Raw genomic sequence first — 15,510 nt, 5'->3', positions numbered from 1 at the left:
TGTATTCACGTAACATGATGGCTTAAAAAGAAAAAATTGTAAAAAGTGACTGACCCATTTATAAGCCAATTCTAGAGGACAATAGCAACTTGTCAGCTTCAGCGCAGGCTGAGGGACGTGCAGACTGCAAGGAACGGAGCTTCTTAGCTCCCACTGGCTGCTGTTTGCAGCCAACGGGGACTGAGAGGTTCTGCACCTGCAAGCAAACAAACTCAGACTCTGCAAGCAAATAAATATCGCAGCGGAATACAGCAGAGTCTGCAGCACTTCTCAGGATCACTTCCCAGCCCAGCAGGACAAACCACAGGACAAACCACTTTTTATCCATGTGGAACATCTGCAGGCTTGGAGCTTGTCAGCTTTCAGTCTCTGCTGTTCACTGTTCTGGTTCAAGTGAAGTGGTGAGAAGCAGTGTCCAGCACATCCTTTGGCCCAAACTGATTCCTCAGCTTCTACCCCTTCCATCTCCTGCCCAACTACAGAGGATACGGCGAGGAGGCTCTCATGCCAAAGGCAGCTCTCACCCCAGCACTCTGCCCTTGGCCAGGCACAGAGCCATGGGGGAGGGAAAAAAAGAAAAGGAAAAGAAAAGTAAGGATTGGCCCTACTGCAGGAGTGGGAGGGAGGAGAGGACTGGAGCATAAATGGCAGTGCAGCTGGAGGTGGGAGGGCAGATGATTGTGAACAGTGAGCCCTGGACAAGAATCACCTGGCAGAAAGTCCCAGTCCCATGGTGGGCCCAATCAAGGTTCCCTGTAAAATGTGTGCCCGTGCAGTTTTCAGAGCTTTGCTTAGAAGTTCAAAGCTCCCGCACAGACTCAGCTGATTAGCCGGAGGAGGGGCATATCACTGAGCAAGCAGCTAAATGGAGTTAGCTGCCTGCTTGAACTGAGGAGCTCCCAGAGCTAGTTAAAAGGGAGATGAGACGATTAGTGGCTGTGGGGATGTGGATTGAGTGAGTAATTGGCTGATGAGGAGTCAATGTTTTTGGAGTGTTGTAGATATCTAAAACTCTGAATTTAATGATTTTTTTAAAAATATGTGTTACTAATTAATACATGGTATATTGTATTGCATTAAGACCAGATCTTACGAGTAAGATGTAGCTAGTACAGTAAAACTCCAATAGTCCAGCATCCAATAGTCTGGCACTTCTGATAGTTCGGCATCAAAATGGCAAGAGCTTAGTGAGTGAGCTTCGGCAAACAATGAGTCACAAGGTAACAGCAGCAGCAGCTGAACTGAGCAAAAAGGGTCAAGAAGGCTTAAAAAAACTATAACATTACAGTATACTGTATACAGTATGTACAATAAAAAGGGCTAGGAACACTTTATATACAGAATATAATGTGTATATATATAACCAGTTTATAGTACCTCCTGATAGTCCGGCATATCTGATAATCCGGCATCACCTAGGTCCCATAGGTTCCGGATTATCGGAAGTCTACTGTACTAGCTTGAGCTGTTAGAAAGGCTGATACATGTACTCTTAATGAACAATGGTAGTGTTCATTTTCTTTTTTATTTGATTTCATATTGAATATTGTATGCGTTGCTCCCTGTTAGATATCCCTTGTTTTAATATATTTTTCCCACATATACGGTCTGCTTAAAATTTTGTGTGTGTGTTTTTTGTTTGTATTGGTGGTGCCCATCCATACACGCACTACCTCAAAACTGGTGGTGCACATAAGAAATTTTAACATGCCCTAAAGAAAATTCAACCTGGCCAAGGATCGAAAACTTTCCGTGGACCCCCTACAGTACAGTCACAAACCACCGGGATCTGAGGACTACAGGTTGAAAACCGCTGCTTTAGATCAGTTCATGCACAGATTTCAGATTGGAATAACTCCATTGTGCTGCAAAGCTGACCTGAAGAGGCTAACACAGGGACAGTAAACAACCAAACAAGCCAAATGTAAGTGATTGCTTTTTGCAGCCATCAAGAATCTCCAGATAAAAATGCAAATGTACATGATGTGCAGATGGATATAATCCAGATTATACAGAGAAGTCAAAAAAGTTTGGTTTTCCAGACATTTTGCTTCTGCTTCATAATATGCTACAGGTATTATGACAACATTCACATATTAATAATGTTATATGATCTAATGGTGAGTATAAGGGGGTATAAATCATGAGGATGCTATTGGCTGGGTTGTTAACTTTTTGTATGACCTTGTGCAAATCACTTGACCTTTTGCACCTCTGTCAAGAAAGCTGTAAATTGGAACTAGAAACTGGATAATGCATCTGAACTTAGCTCTCCTATATTAATATTTTTTTAACTGTCTACTAAATCAAGCTCCTAAAAAAGACTATTTATATCTATCTCTGGGACCCTGCAGAGTAGCTCCAACAGAATAGTTAGTGTTTCTGAAGCCTTCTTTTAACTGAAGACATTTCTCAATTTCCTGCACTGTTATAAGAAACAAAATTCTGATTGCATCAAATATTCATTTGTGGGCTTGTCTTCGAAACATTTGGTTTGCAGCAGGTTAGGGTGCCATGGTCTAACTGTTTGTGTGCACCCTACTCATGCACATTATTGTAATCTGTTAATATGCTTTGATATAGTCTTATTCCATAAGTTTAATTTGCAGTTCCATGCAAAAGTGGCTTTTTGCAATTCCAAATACTTCAGTGTAAAATAATTTAGTCTACCAAAACTTCATAAAAATTGAAATTAGTACAAGACAATGGGGATAGATAATATTAAACCAGGAAAAATAAATAAGTGAAGAATGTCACATGCTTAACTTTTTTAAAGAGAAATCCATTTTATCTAAGTCTAGTCAAAACTGTTCAATACCTATGAGAAACCTGCATAGTCACTATCATATATAGGATCTTCACTTCAAATCTAAATTTTCTGGAAATCACAATAGTCTCAATGCATGCACAAGCAATGTTTTTTTTCAACTAATATCATTCAACACAACCTTTACTAGATGTTCCTGGGGGAGATTCTGGAAAAACATCTTCACACTCACCAGGTTCCAAAGGCAACAAAAATTGTGATACGTGAGATATAATGGCTATGATGAATTTTGCCTAAAAAATTGAATTTTAAAAATGGACCTCTTTTGTCTCATGCTTTATAAAAGCAACAGTAGACAACCAATAACTGCAACCATTTTTAATTGTTATAGCGGGTTTATATAACAAGCATAATGTCTGATAATCGCTCAATGATATCGTCTGCTAACTGAATGATTGTATGCTCTGCTTACTCTTGTATAAATGTTATAAGCCTTGAAATGTCTTGATCCCTCTTATGTGCAATTTCAATAAAAAAAATGTTCCAACAATTGTATAGTCCTTCCCACTTGTCTTGATAATTTAAATGGTATTATTTTATATAAATTCACTGGGTAATGAAACAGTGATTGAAAAAAGGAGTAAAGAAATGAAAATTTTATCCCTAATTAAATAAATAGTTAAGATAGGGAACTGCAGAATTGGTTAAATACCCACTTTAGAGAACTGCATTGCTATTGGGAGCCAAATTCCTTTGTTGAAATACTTGTATATAGCAACTGCAGCCGACGGAAAGGAGCTAGATGTGAAAGGAATAAGTAGAGCGGGAAATGCAAGAAAGGGGGGAGCTAATGTGTAATAATGACAATAGATTCCTTGAAACTTCAATTAAAGCAGTTTGACAAACAGAGTAGTGGTTGAATATAAATGCTTTTCAGTGCTTGATGTGTGCTGTCTTTCCTCCTCATGACAAAAGGGGAGTATTTGGTACTCATCTTAATTAGGTATTAATTGATATGTCTTTGCATTTTTGCAGAGGGTCTTTTCTATAGTCTTACTGCTTGTTTGTATTAAAGGATATAATGGAAGAAACCAAGAATAAGTTATCATTGGTAGTGGTCATAGTGACAATATGAATTTTAAAACTCTCTCAGATCTTTGAAAAGCTATTACAGGATTGTATTTAACCACAGTCACCAAGGCTTTAATATTCTAGTTAAGGCATAAAGACATAGTCAAAATAATGTGAAGCCCTGTAATTTTCACCTTACACACTCGCTTACAAAAACACTCTCTCTCCTGTACAGAAATGTATTTTCCTGTAAGTGATCATCTTGGCATAAAGGAGGACCATGGTAGAAAAGAGAAGTTACCCATACTAGTCACAAGCAAGAAGTGTCAGTCTCTAATACTTCCCCTTACCCTATCACAGATTCACTTAAAATACTATTAAGACTCTCTGATGATTGCTATAATCAGGATTTTCCAAATGATTGGCTATGCCAGGTCACTTGAAAGAGAATTCAGTCAATTCTACAACATCATAGTTCCAAAAGCCCCATATCAAAACACAATGAGAAGCTTGCTTATCTTTATGAAGGAAGAACCAGACAAACCAGCTGAAGAGTCTGTTGATAATGATCTGTTCTTTTTCTTCAACTTCTTTCTTTTAATGAATATGAGTCCCCATAGACTAACTCTGTCCAACTTGACCAAATATTTCCCAGTATATGATTTAATGGACAGAGTACAATATGGTAGTAGTATCAAAGTCATTATCCTTGAGTGTTCAGATATGTTTAGTATTTTGAGCAAATAATTATGTTTTCATTTCTCAAGTAGAAATGAAATTATATATATTTTCCATACTATTTTTACCAAAACTAAACAAACTCAAGCATTGATCATTGAAATTACATTCATCTCTGTATGAGAAAGATCCCTTCTTATTGCTTTGTTCCTATGGCATCCATAAATGTGATCCAAAAATAAGGTACAACTCTGGGTGAGAAGATACTGCTTGAGAACCAAAGATGTTGAGGTCTTTATAACTAATCATAAATAATAGGCAGACACTTGATTTTTGTACATATTCTTGTATTTTAAGAGAATACCTGTAAATCCATAAAGATATGCTCCCAACTCAACCAGAATAAGTTGCAAATACACTAGAAACGGTCACATTTTTACACACAATACTTATGAGTGATTCTTCTTCGAGTGGGTCCCCGTAGGTGCTCCACTGTTGGTGTCGGACTCGTCCCAGTGCCATAGATCAGAAACTTTCAATAGCCATTGTCAGCCAGGCCACGCATGCGCAATCAGCGCCTAGCACCATTCGTACGCTTTGATCGTCACGCACAGCCCCGCTCCTGCCAGTTTTCTCAACCATCCTCAGTTACAGACGGAGTTCCTCTTTCTTCTGCATCACTTCACAGAGTTACCTCATCTATCCTGTAAATATTTAGTTGTAAATACGTTAGTCCACTGTAATAGATGTTATTCTACTCTACTTAAAAAAAGAAGAAGAAGGAAGGCAGACGACGTTTTTTGAACTGTGCATGGCTTGCCGCTTTTTGCTGTTTAAAGCACCTTGCCAAAGCAAAAAATGAAAAAAAAAGAGAAGAGAAGAAGAATATTAATAAGAGAAAGAGGAAGAAAATAGTTCAATACAGATAGGCATGATGCCTAGATCACCAGGTTTTAAGAAATGTGCACTTTGCCAAGAGGCGATTCTGGCCTCAGACGGCCATTCAGCGTGTACACGCTGTTTGGGAGAGAGGCACATATTCCCCAAAAATGCACCCACTGCTCCAAGCTCACGGCTAGGGCTCAGAGAGATGCACCTCAAAATGTTACTTTTTCATAAGGTGCTGCAGCCAGATACGCCGTCATAAGGCCATCAACTGGAAATGGCCCAGAAGCGTAGGGCTTCCTCCCTTGAGTCTACCTCTCACAAGAAGAGGATGGTGTCCCCTGCTCAGTCATTGCTGCCTGATCCGGCAAGCAGCGTCAGAAGAGGGGATAAACCAGGAACCTTAGGCCTGACCCCATGGACCTCTGTATTGCTTTCTGGCATGAAAGCTAAGAAAATGGCAGCCCTCGCTCGGCACGCTCAGCACCGAAACCACCATCGGCGCTGGGCAAAGGCACCCACGCCTCACAGGTACCGCTGGCACCCACAACACCGGACCAGCAGGCACCAACTTATCGCAGTCTCGAGCCCTCAGCACCGGATGAGGTCCGTCTGGCACATACTGCTCCAGCACCGGTAAGTGCACCAGCACCAATGAAAGCTCCAGTCAAGTCAGGAAGGCAAAAAGTCCCATTTCGCCATCTCCTACGTTTTCACCTGGACCTTTGCATTCGCCTCCATTATATCATTCTCCACTACAGCGCATTTACCGCCATCACAGTCGAAAACATCATTACTATCAGAGGAGTCCTTACTCACCACATAGGTCCCATCCTCGTGATGACAGTTGCTATAGGCGACGATCATATTCTCCACTGCATAGATGGTCGTCATGCCATTCTTACTCCCTAGTCCGATTTCCCAATGCAGGTTACATTGGGCGATATGGAAGTGGTAGTGATAGCGGAGTTGCTCGAATATCTACCGGAATCCAAGCACCCTCTCTTAAAATGGCACGTGCAAAAGGGTTTCACGACAGCTCAAGCAAGCTTGCAGATCTCACTAGATGTGGCAGACACAGCGTCTTGCACCACAGTGACAGCAATCACAATGAGGCGCTCAGTTTGGCTTGCCTCTGCTGCAGTCCCCAAGGAGCTTCAATACAAAGTGGAGGACCTCCCGTTTGATAGGAAAAGATTATTTTTCAGACAAAACAGATGAGGTCCTCCATTCAGGAAAAGATTCCCGCACAACGCTCCGTACTTTGAGGATGTACGCACCTCCCTTTAGGCACAGAAGATACTATCCCTATCAGAGGAGGTACGATTATTCCTTTCAGAGACAACAACATCGGCCCCTAGATCAACCCCGTGCAAGACAGCGTCCGCAGTGTAGACGCTACCCCGTACAACCAACCAGTCGAACTCTAAACAGCAGGTTTGACTTCTTGATCAAGGGTATATAACAAATCCTTTCCACAGAGGCGGAGCATTGCATCATCTACCTTTTTCAACACCGATTATGACCTTTTCAAGCTCAATGGGCAGCTATAGAATCAGACCCATCTCACAAGGCCCTTTTGAAACAAGAGATCCAGCATCTCCTGTCCATAGGAGCTATAGAAGTCGTTTTACCCCAATTCAGAGGAAAAGGGTTCTAGTCCCGTTATTTTCTCACAGAGAAGAAATCTGGAGGGTGGAGACCTATCATCGACCTCAGAAAATTAAACCGGCACCTCCAACAGCAAAGGTTCAAAATGGTGACCCTTTCCACTATAATTCCCTCATTGGACAAGGACGATTGGTTTGCAGCCCTTGATCTGCAAGACACGTATTTTCATATAGCCATCCATCCAGCCCACTGGCATTTTCTCTGCTTCACCATTGTCGACAGTAATTTTCAATATCAAATGCTACCGTTTGGTCTTGCAGCCACGGAGTTTTTTCGAAGACTCTGGCAGTTGTAGCAGTCCATCTGCGGTGCAGAAGTGTGATTATTTTTCCGTACCTTGACAACTATCTTATAAAAGGCCGATTGAGGCAAAAGACATTGCATATGATCATTCTAGCCAGACAAACCTTCTAATCACTTGGTCTCATCATCATTGAGCAGAAATCGACAACAGAGGCTACGCAGACCATAAATTTTATAGGAGCACAACTAGACTCCATTGCGGCTCGAGCATACCTACCGCACAAGTGCTTTCAAGCCATACAAGAACTAGCTACCATCGTTATGCATGCTCCCACAGTGACAGTACTTACGTGCCTTCGCCTCATGGGACATATGATCACCACCACCTTTGTGGTTCATCATACAAGACTCCATTTCCGCTGTCTGCAACATTGGCTGGCATCTGTGTATATTCCCACAAAGCACAGCACTCACAGAGAGATAAGTCCGACTACTCTCATTCGCAGATCTCTATGTTGGTGGTTGAAGCTCCAGAATCTATTGGCAGGGGTACCTTTTCACCATCAGCAACCATCAATTCAATTAACTACGGATGCCTCCCTTATTGGTTAGAGCGCACACATCAACAGCATATCTGTGCAAGGGAAATGGTCATCAAAAGAATCCACCCTGCACATGATTCTTCTAGAACTCAAAGCTGTGTTCCTCACTTGCAAGTATTTCCATTCTCACATTGCTGGTATAACCGTCAGGGTTCTTATGGGCAATATAGCGACCATGTGTTATGTCAATCAACAGGGAGGGGCGCATTCTCAGCTGCTCTGTGCACAAGTGGTCCGCTTATGGAATTGGTGTGTCAAAATCACATCACTCTAATAGCTTCTTACTTACTCACATGAGCAATGTAATGGCAGATGCACTCAGCAGACATTTTCCGCATGACCATGAATGGGAAATCCACTCCAATGTCTTGCGACACATCTTCCATGCTTGAAGGTCCCCCCAGATAGATCTGTTCGCCACCTACAACAACAGGAAATGTCACCTATACCGCTCAAGAGGGGGCATAGGCAAGGGGTCCCTCGGAGATGCACTGCTAGTCCGATGGGGCAGATGTCTGCTTTATGCATTTCCGCCTTCGGTGCTTATACCGAGAGTGTTAGAGAAAATCAAAGCAGATTCAGCCCAAGTGATTCTTATAGCCCTTGCCTGGGTGAGACAACCATGGTACCCATTTCTCAGAATATCCCTGCAACCTCCATGCCCTCTGCCTCTCCTCCCAGATCTCCTCTCTCAGAACCACGGCTCTCTGATACATCTGAGACCAGAGACCCTGCATCTAACAGCATGGCTCCTAGTTGGTTCTACTTAGAGGAGCGTCTTTGCTCAGATCGGATAAAGGCGATTCTGTTACACAGCAGAAGAGAGTCTACAAGGAAGACTTACCTGGCAAAACGGAATAGATTCATGGCTTTGTGTGTGAGTAACCACATCGATCCACACACCTCACCGGTACATGAGATCCTCAATTATAACCTCGCTCTTGATCAAGCGGGTCATTCCATTTTCACTTTTAGAGTACATTTATCAGCAATTAGTGCTTTCCACGAAACTATCGACAGAAAATCGATCTTTGCCCATCCATTGACTAAGAGGCTATTAAAGGGCCTAACCAACCTTAAACCTCCCTGAAGACTCCAACCCCCCCTCCTGGAACTTGGACCTGGTACTAGACATCTTGATTTACCCTCCTTTTAGCCAATGGCCACAACATCCCTATGCAGGCTTACCATGAAGGTAGTGTTTCTGTTGGCAATTATGTCTGCCCTCAAGATCAATGAACTAGTAGCGCTGATGGCAATGTCATCCTTCATGGTCTTCAACAGACTCACTTATATTATGCACTCCTCCTACTTTCATCCCTAAAGTCTGTTCACGGTTTCACGTCATTGAACCTATTGTCCTTTGCTCCTTTTATCCAAAACCACATGCCTCTGTACAAGAATCACTGCTTCACACCCTCGACATACATTGAGCTATAGTTTTCTACATTGACAGAATGTGGGGCTGGCTCAAAATGGACCGTTTATTAATATCCATAGTGGATCGCGCCAAAGGCAATCCTTTGTCCTCGCAGCATTTTTCTAAGCTCATAGTTTCTTTCATCACCACCTGTTACTCCATCCACAACAAACCCCTTCAGAGCTTATCGAGGGCACATTCCACCACGGCAGTAGCCATGTCGACTGCCTTTGCCCGGGGAGTCTCATTACCGGACATTTGTCGAGCAGCCACATGGTCATCCAATGTGACCTTTATGAACCACTATGCAATAGTTCAACAGTGGGCTGCAGATTCCACGGTGGCTTCAGCAGTACTTTCAGTCACTGACAGACCTTAACTCCGGAGTCACACATCGAGTACTGCTAGATAGTCACCAACAGTGGAGCACCCATGGGGACCACTCGAAGAAGAAGTTATTCACCTTCGTGCAGTAATGATGGTTCCTCGCGATGTGTCCCCAATGGGTGCTCCATGTCCCACCCTGCCCCCACTCTGGAGTCTTGTTCTTTATTGTTTCAGATAACTGAGCGGTGAGAGGAACTGGTGGGAGCCGGGCTGCGTGCGACGATCAAAGCACATGAACAGCAAGAGGCACTGATTGCACATCCGCAGCCCAGCTGACAACGGCTATTTAAAGTCTCTGATCTGCAGCGCTGGGATGAGCCTGACACCAACAGTGGAACAGCCACGGGGACACATCTCGAAGAACCATCATTACTGTACGACCGTGAATAACTTCTTTTTTATTTAAATGAGCACCACTGAAAATATTTTCTTCAGACACCAAAAAGGATGGGAGAGCAGCAAGCTTAGCCTTATTAGAGTGGTGAAGACCTGTGGACCCCATGTCTTGTTGGTGAAGAAGGATTATCAATTTCTCTTTTAAGTGGAGAGATGGCTGGCTTCTCCAAATGAAGCTCCTGTATGTAAATATATATATATATATCCCTTTAAATTGATAATCTTGCTGACAAGTTAATCAGGGTTTGTTTGGTTTTTTTTTTTTTTTTTTTTTTTTGGTTAAGATTACTGATAAGATTGTGAGACAACTTTAAGTATTTAAATAATTCATATCTCCTAGGCAGTCTGGGCAAAGAGATTGCATTGATGACTTAGTTAGGTAATGGAGCATACCAATTGGTACTGCTGTGTGCTTTTCAATATTAAATGAGATTGGGGCATACTCCATGTTAGTAGAATTCATTTAAAATGCACTGCCAGGCCAAATGATAGTGATATAGGTCTGTTTCCAGCTGATAAAGCTTAGAAGAGGTTTTTTTTGTGATAAACTGAGTTGTTTCCTTTTCCATAGATGCTATGTGATTAACTCATTCAACTTTTCAATAATAAAACAGATCTTCATCATTAGCAGACACATAAGTAATCCCAGGACACAAATCTGAGGAAGCATTCTGTGTAGCTCTGATGCTTGTCTCTCTCAACAGTGGAAGTTGGTCCAATGAAAGATATTTCCTCAGACACCATGCATCTCTAATATCCTGACATGGACATAGTTACAAAAACACTACATAAAATCATTTCCACAGTTTCAGTTCTGGCCACTAAGAATAAGGGAGAAAAGCTGCCAGTTTTGAAAGTCATGGAGTATTTTACCAGAAGCAAAGATTGTATGGATGACATTAGAAAAAAATTGTTCATGTTTTAATGAAGAAGTATGTAATTCATTTGTAGGTTTGATATGGGACATGATGAAAATGCAAAGTATCTGACCTTTGGGATCTGTTTTCCAAATTAATCTATTAGGGTATATCTACACTGTCACCCTAGTTCGAACTAGGGTGGCTAATATAGGCATTCGAACTTGCAAATGAAGCCCGGGATTTAAATATCCCGGGCTTTATTTGCATGTTCCCAGGCACTGCCATTTTTAAATGCTCCGTAGTTCGAACTACCTGCCTGTGGCTACACACGGCACGGACTAGGTAGTTCAAATTAAAGCTCCTAATTCAAACTACCATTAAACCTCCTTGCAAGAGGAATAACGGTAGTTTGAATTAGGCGCTTTAATTCGAACTACCTAGTCCGTGCCGCATGTTGTCATGGGCATGTAGTTCGAACTATGGGGCATTTAAAAATGGCAGCGCCCAGGAACATGCAAATAAAGCCCGGGATATTTAAATCCCGGACTTCATTTGCAAGTTCGAATGCCTACATTAACCACCCTAGTTCGAACTGAGGTGGCAGTGTAAACATACCCTAAATGTAAATTTTGAAGAAACTGAGAAAGAATTATTTAGAGGAAGTTTTGGAAACATAGATGTTGACAGAATTGTATCACCTGCATAAAAATGAATATTGTGCTCATCTTTGTTTATATCTTCAGTAGCAGACAAATTCTTATGTATCACTAGGAATTAAAAAGGTTAATAAAAGGGGAGAGGAAAGAAGGACAGCTCTGTCCTAAGGATGTTAACTAGCGGTTAATTGACTAGTCGAGTAGTCGATGGAATTTCCATCGACTTCTCGACTAGTCAGTAGGCACTTTTGCATTCCTCCTTTGAAATATACAAGAGCCCCCGTGGAACTCTGTCTGCAGCCCAGGGCCAGCGGGAAGTCCCACTGATTCCGGGCTGCACACAGATGCCAGCTTCGAAATGCACAAGAATCCCCAGTGGGGGCTCCACGTGGCATTTCAAAGCAGCAGCACAGCCTGGAGCCCGGAGTCAGCGGGGGACTCAGAGTCTCCCACTGGCTCCTGGTTCCATGCTGTGCTGGTGCTTTGAAATGCCATGCGGAACCAGGGTCAGCTGGGGACTCGCCAGCTGATCCCAGGCTCCAGTGCATCATTTCTGCGGAACCCTGGATCAGCTCAGGAGTTCCCAGCTGACCCATGGCTCCATGCATGCAGTGTCACACAGCTGATCCTGAGCTCAGCTGTGCTGCATTGCTGCTTTCAAGTACCCCTTCTTCCCTCCTCCCTTTGGTGCCTCTATCTGATAGAGGCAGCAAGGGGGAGGGGGAATCAACTAGTCGACTGAGTGAATGCTTATCAGATAGTCGACTAATCAACTAGTCTATAACATCTCTACTCTCCCCCTCTTTTCTTTCTAACTGAAAAACAAAGAAAGGAATTCCATTAGTCAGTAGAGATGCAAGAGACAATATTGTAAGTCTTCAACCCAATTAAGGAAAATTGAACCAAAATCAAATTTTCCTAGTTCTGTCATAAGAAATGACAATTCTATTCTTATCTGGATCTAGGGAAAAGATTTTTGAAGTGCAACTTGATAACTGGGTTTGGCAACTTAGGTTAAGTATTTTTCCTGTATTATCAGTAGAAAGTTTGCCTCTTACAAAATGTAGTTGGTATCTGTGAACAAATTAAGAGAATTACATTATTTAGGCAGGGTACTTGACTTGGTGATTTACTTTATATTCCATATTCAAAAGCATAATACTTAACATGGAAATCTCAACAATTTTGATAGCCTTTATTGCTTTGAAGATAAAGATGATCCTCCAAAACATTCGTTTCATCAGTGACTTTAAGTAGAATAGGGAATAACTGTTCACATCTTTTATGAAAGTCTGTTGGATAGACAGATGATTCTGCTATTTTGTCAGGGATTAGATTTCAATCTTATGTATCCAAATAGGGTTATCCATTAACCATTTTTTATCTGCTCAACAGCATTAAAGAAAAATCCTTTACCAGAGAGCTTTTAAACCAGTTACTTAAGCAATGAATTGAATGATGCTGAAAATTACACTTTCATTTCACTTACTTGCCTCAGATGCCTGTTTGTCTGTTTCTAAATCTTTATGCGACTTCATACTACAGGTTTCTCAAGCACCATCTACTTCTTTGTTTATAAGTAAAGCTGGTCAGAAAATGTCCATCAAAATACATTTTGAAAGAAAAACTAGGAAACAAAACTTGAGAATTTTCCTGACTTGTTCCCCAATTTTCTGACCAGTTGTAGTTAGAAGTGATCATCTGTTGACATCTTTCAGAGGTAACTTTCAGTGGATCCGTCAGGTGAAGAGATGTTTCCCTAAATATAAAAAAAGATATTGCTCAGACATAGTGAAAAATATGTGCCTCTATATACCTTTGAAGCAGACTGAAAGTAAGTATGTATGTATATAATCACAGATTGTGCATGTCTTCCAGGATCCAGTTGTATGAGTAGATTAGCATAGATTTATGTTATCAGAAGTAAGTGGAAGAAAAAGGACCACACTGATGTCAGTAAAACAAAGACAAGGAAGAATTGAGGGTGATATGTAGAAGATTCCAAGCAAACAAACCCATGCAAAACTGACAAGATGTCATCCCATATCAACAACTGCTGGGAACTGACAGCTGTAAGATATAAGCTCAAAAGGGAAGAATCTGTACCACTTCATGAACAATTCAAATTATTTATTTACAAAATGCAGATTTATTGTGTTTCCTAGTTTTGAAGAAAATGGTCCCCTGTGAATCTGTTTCACTATGCAGTATTGGTTGAATAAAATAAGTGTCAAACTGTTGGCAGTTTAATCTTTAGCAATATTCTACTGTCTTTTTTTATGCTTTGAATTAGAAGCTGGATATTTCGCCTTTAAAATCTGTAAAGGCTCCTGAAGGGAAAACTGCAGAAGTCAATCTACGTTCAAAAAGCTCTGCCACTACTAATGCATATTTCATGTCTGAACTGACAGCTATGCTAACAGCAGCACTTCCTATTTCTTTTAGCCCTTGCGGACAAGAAACAGTTATTGCCTATTTTTTTAATAGAAAACTGATTATTTTTGTGATTGAAATGACAAGGGCAACTGCTCAAAGATCTACTGGAATTTGTTTGGTTGGATTTTAGATGGTTTTTTTGTTATGATCTTTCTTGAATATATACTGTGTGAGTCAATCCTGTATCAGCTCTAATGTGTGTAGACACCAAGAACTTCAATATTCAGGGCTATTGATGTGTTGGCATTGATTAGTGCAAATGTTTACTGCAGAATTTAGTGAAGTGGGGGGAGGAGAGAGAGTGAAGTTAAGAAGCAAGGAAAGGATATAAGGAGACTATCAGGCAATGCTAACTGTAAAGGTGGAATGTTTATCTGCCTGTATTAGTTTTCACTATAGTTAATACTTCATAATGTCAGTTGCCTGGAAACCAGTGTTCTGTGGCCTCTTGCTGCTTGGCAGAAATCATTCTAATTGGCATGCTTCTAGCACTGTCATTGCTGGCAGCTTGCAGCATTTTTTTTTTCCAGAAGAAAAAATTTCCTTTTACATGAATGATGGCTCACATTAATTAGACAGCAGTCATGGGCAAAGACATCTATTTAAGTATATGGTTGTATGAATCATTATCTCTATCATCAGTCACTGGGAAAAATGCTATTTTGAGTTCCCGTCAACATTTGTGCCTTTCCAGGTTGTTCACTGCTCAATTTACCCCCCCCCCCCCCCCCCGATGGTAGAATGTGTCTGTATGTGTAGGAAATGTTGTAAGTTTGTTGCTTATTAGATTTTACTGTCTATCCAAACACATCACACTGTAGTCCTATACAATATGACACTAAGTGACACATACTTTTCCTCACAGGAGATTTGAGCAGCTTTAAGAACTTACAACAGGTTTTCTGTTTTATAGGTAGTAGAATGCTACTGTTCCCTGCATACCTATCTTTATGAAGACAGCCAATGACCTAGAGTCTGAGGGTCCTCTTCTTCTACTTGAGTATCTTGGACCAGTAGTATATACAAATGCAATACCAATAAACTTAATGAAATTTTCCTCTGCTTAAACAAGAAATACATTTGCTTGTTTATGTATAACATAAAATCACATTTTATACTCTGGAGGACCCAGAAAATTTGAGGTTTATGTTGAAAAATGTTTTACTTATAGTTTCATCAAAAAAGATGGGAGAAGAGTTTGAGGTGTCACCTTGAAATCTCTCAGATTCAGTAGGGCCAGCCCCAGGGATTGAGGCATCCCTATACTCAGCTCTTGGATGAGAATTTGCAGACCCAGCATGCCTATCTTCTACTTCCCTACCAAAAAAACCATGAGCTTCTACAAGAATAATTAGCAAAAATACCATCTGATAGGAAGCAAAACATTGCACTATTGAAGAGGAAGCAAAATACAGGACTATGTAACACTTTAAAGACT

General features: G+C 41.1%; 1 protein-coding gene and 1 long non-coding RNA gene across 3 annotated transcripts in view; one reads left to right on the top strand and one right to left on the bottom strand.

Moving 5' to 3' along the window:
* Positions 1-15,510, top strand: part of CCDC60 (coiled-coil domain containing 60) — a 205,420-nt gene that overhangs the window by 101,868 nt on the left and 88,042 nt on the right. The gene's annotated exons all lie outside the window — the stretch shown is intronic.
* LOC142818471 (uncharacterized) lies at positions 4,807-13,248 on the bottom strand. Its single transcript, XR_012895948.2, has 3 exons — positions 13,126-13,248; positions 8,211-8,338; positions 4,807-5,220 (listed from the first exon to the last, which is right to left on the bottom strand). It is a non-coding gene; the product is annotated as an uncharacterized LOC142818471 (long non-coding RNA).

The sequence above is a fragment of the Pelodiscus sinensis genome, chromosome Z (genome assembly GCF_052426305.1).
Source record: "Pelodiscus sinensis isolate ZL-2025 chromosome Z, ASM5242630v1, whole genome shotgun sequence".
NCBI classification, from domain to species: domain Eukaryota; kingdom Metazoa; phylum Chordata; order Testudines; family Trionychidae; genus Pelodiscus; species Pelodiscus sinensis.
Note: the sequence above shows the minus strand (reverse complement) of the source record. Positions and strands in the feature narration are given on the sequence as shown.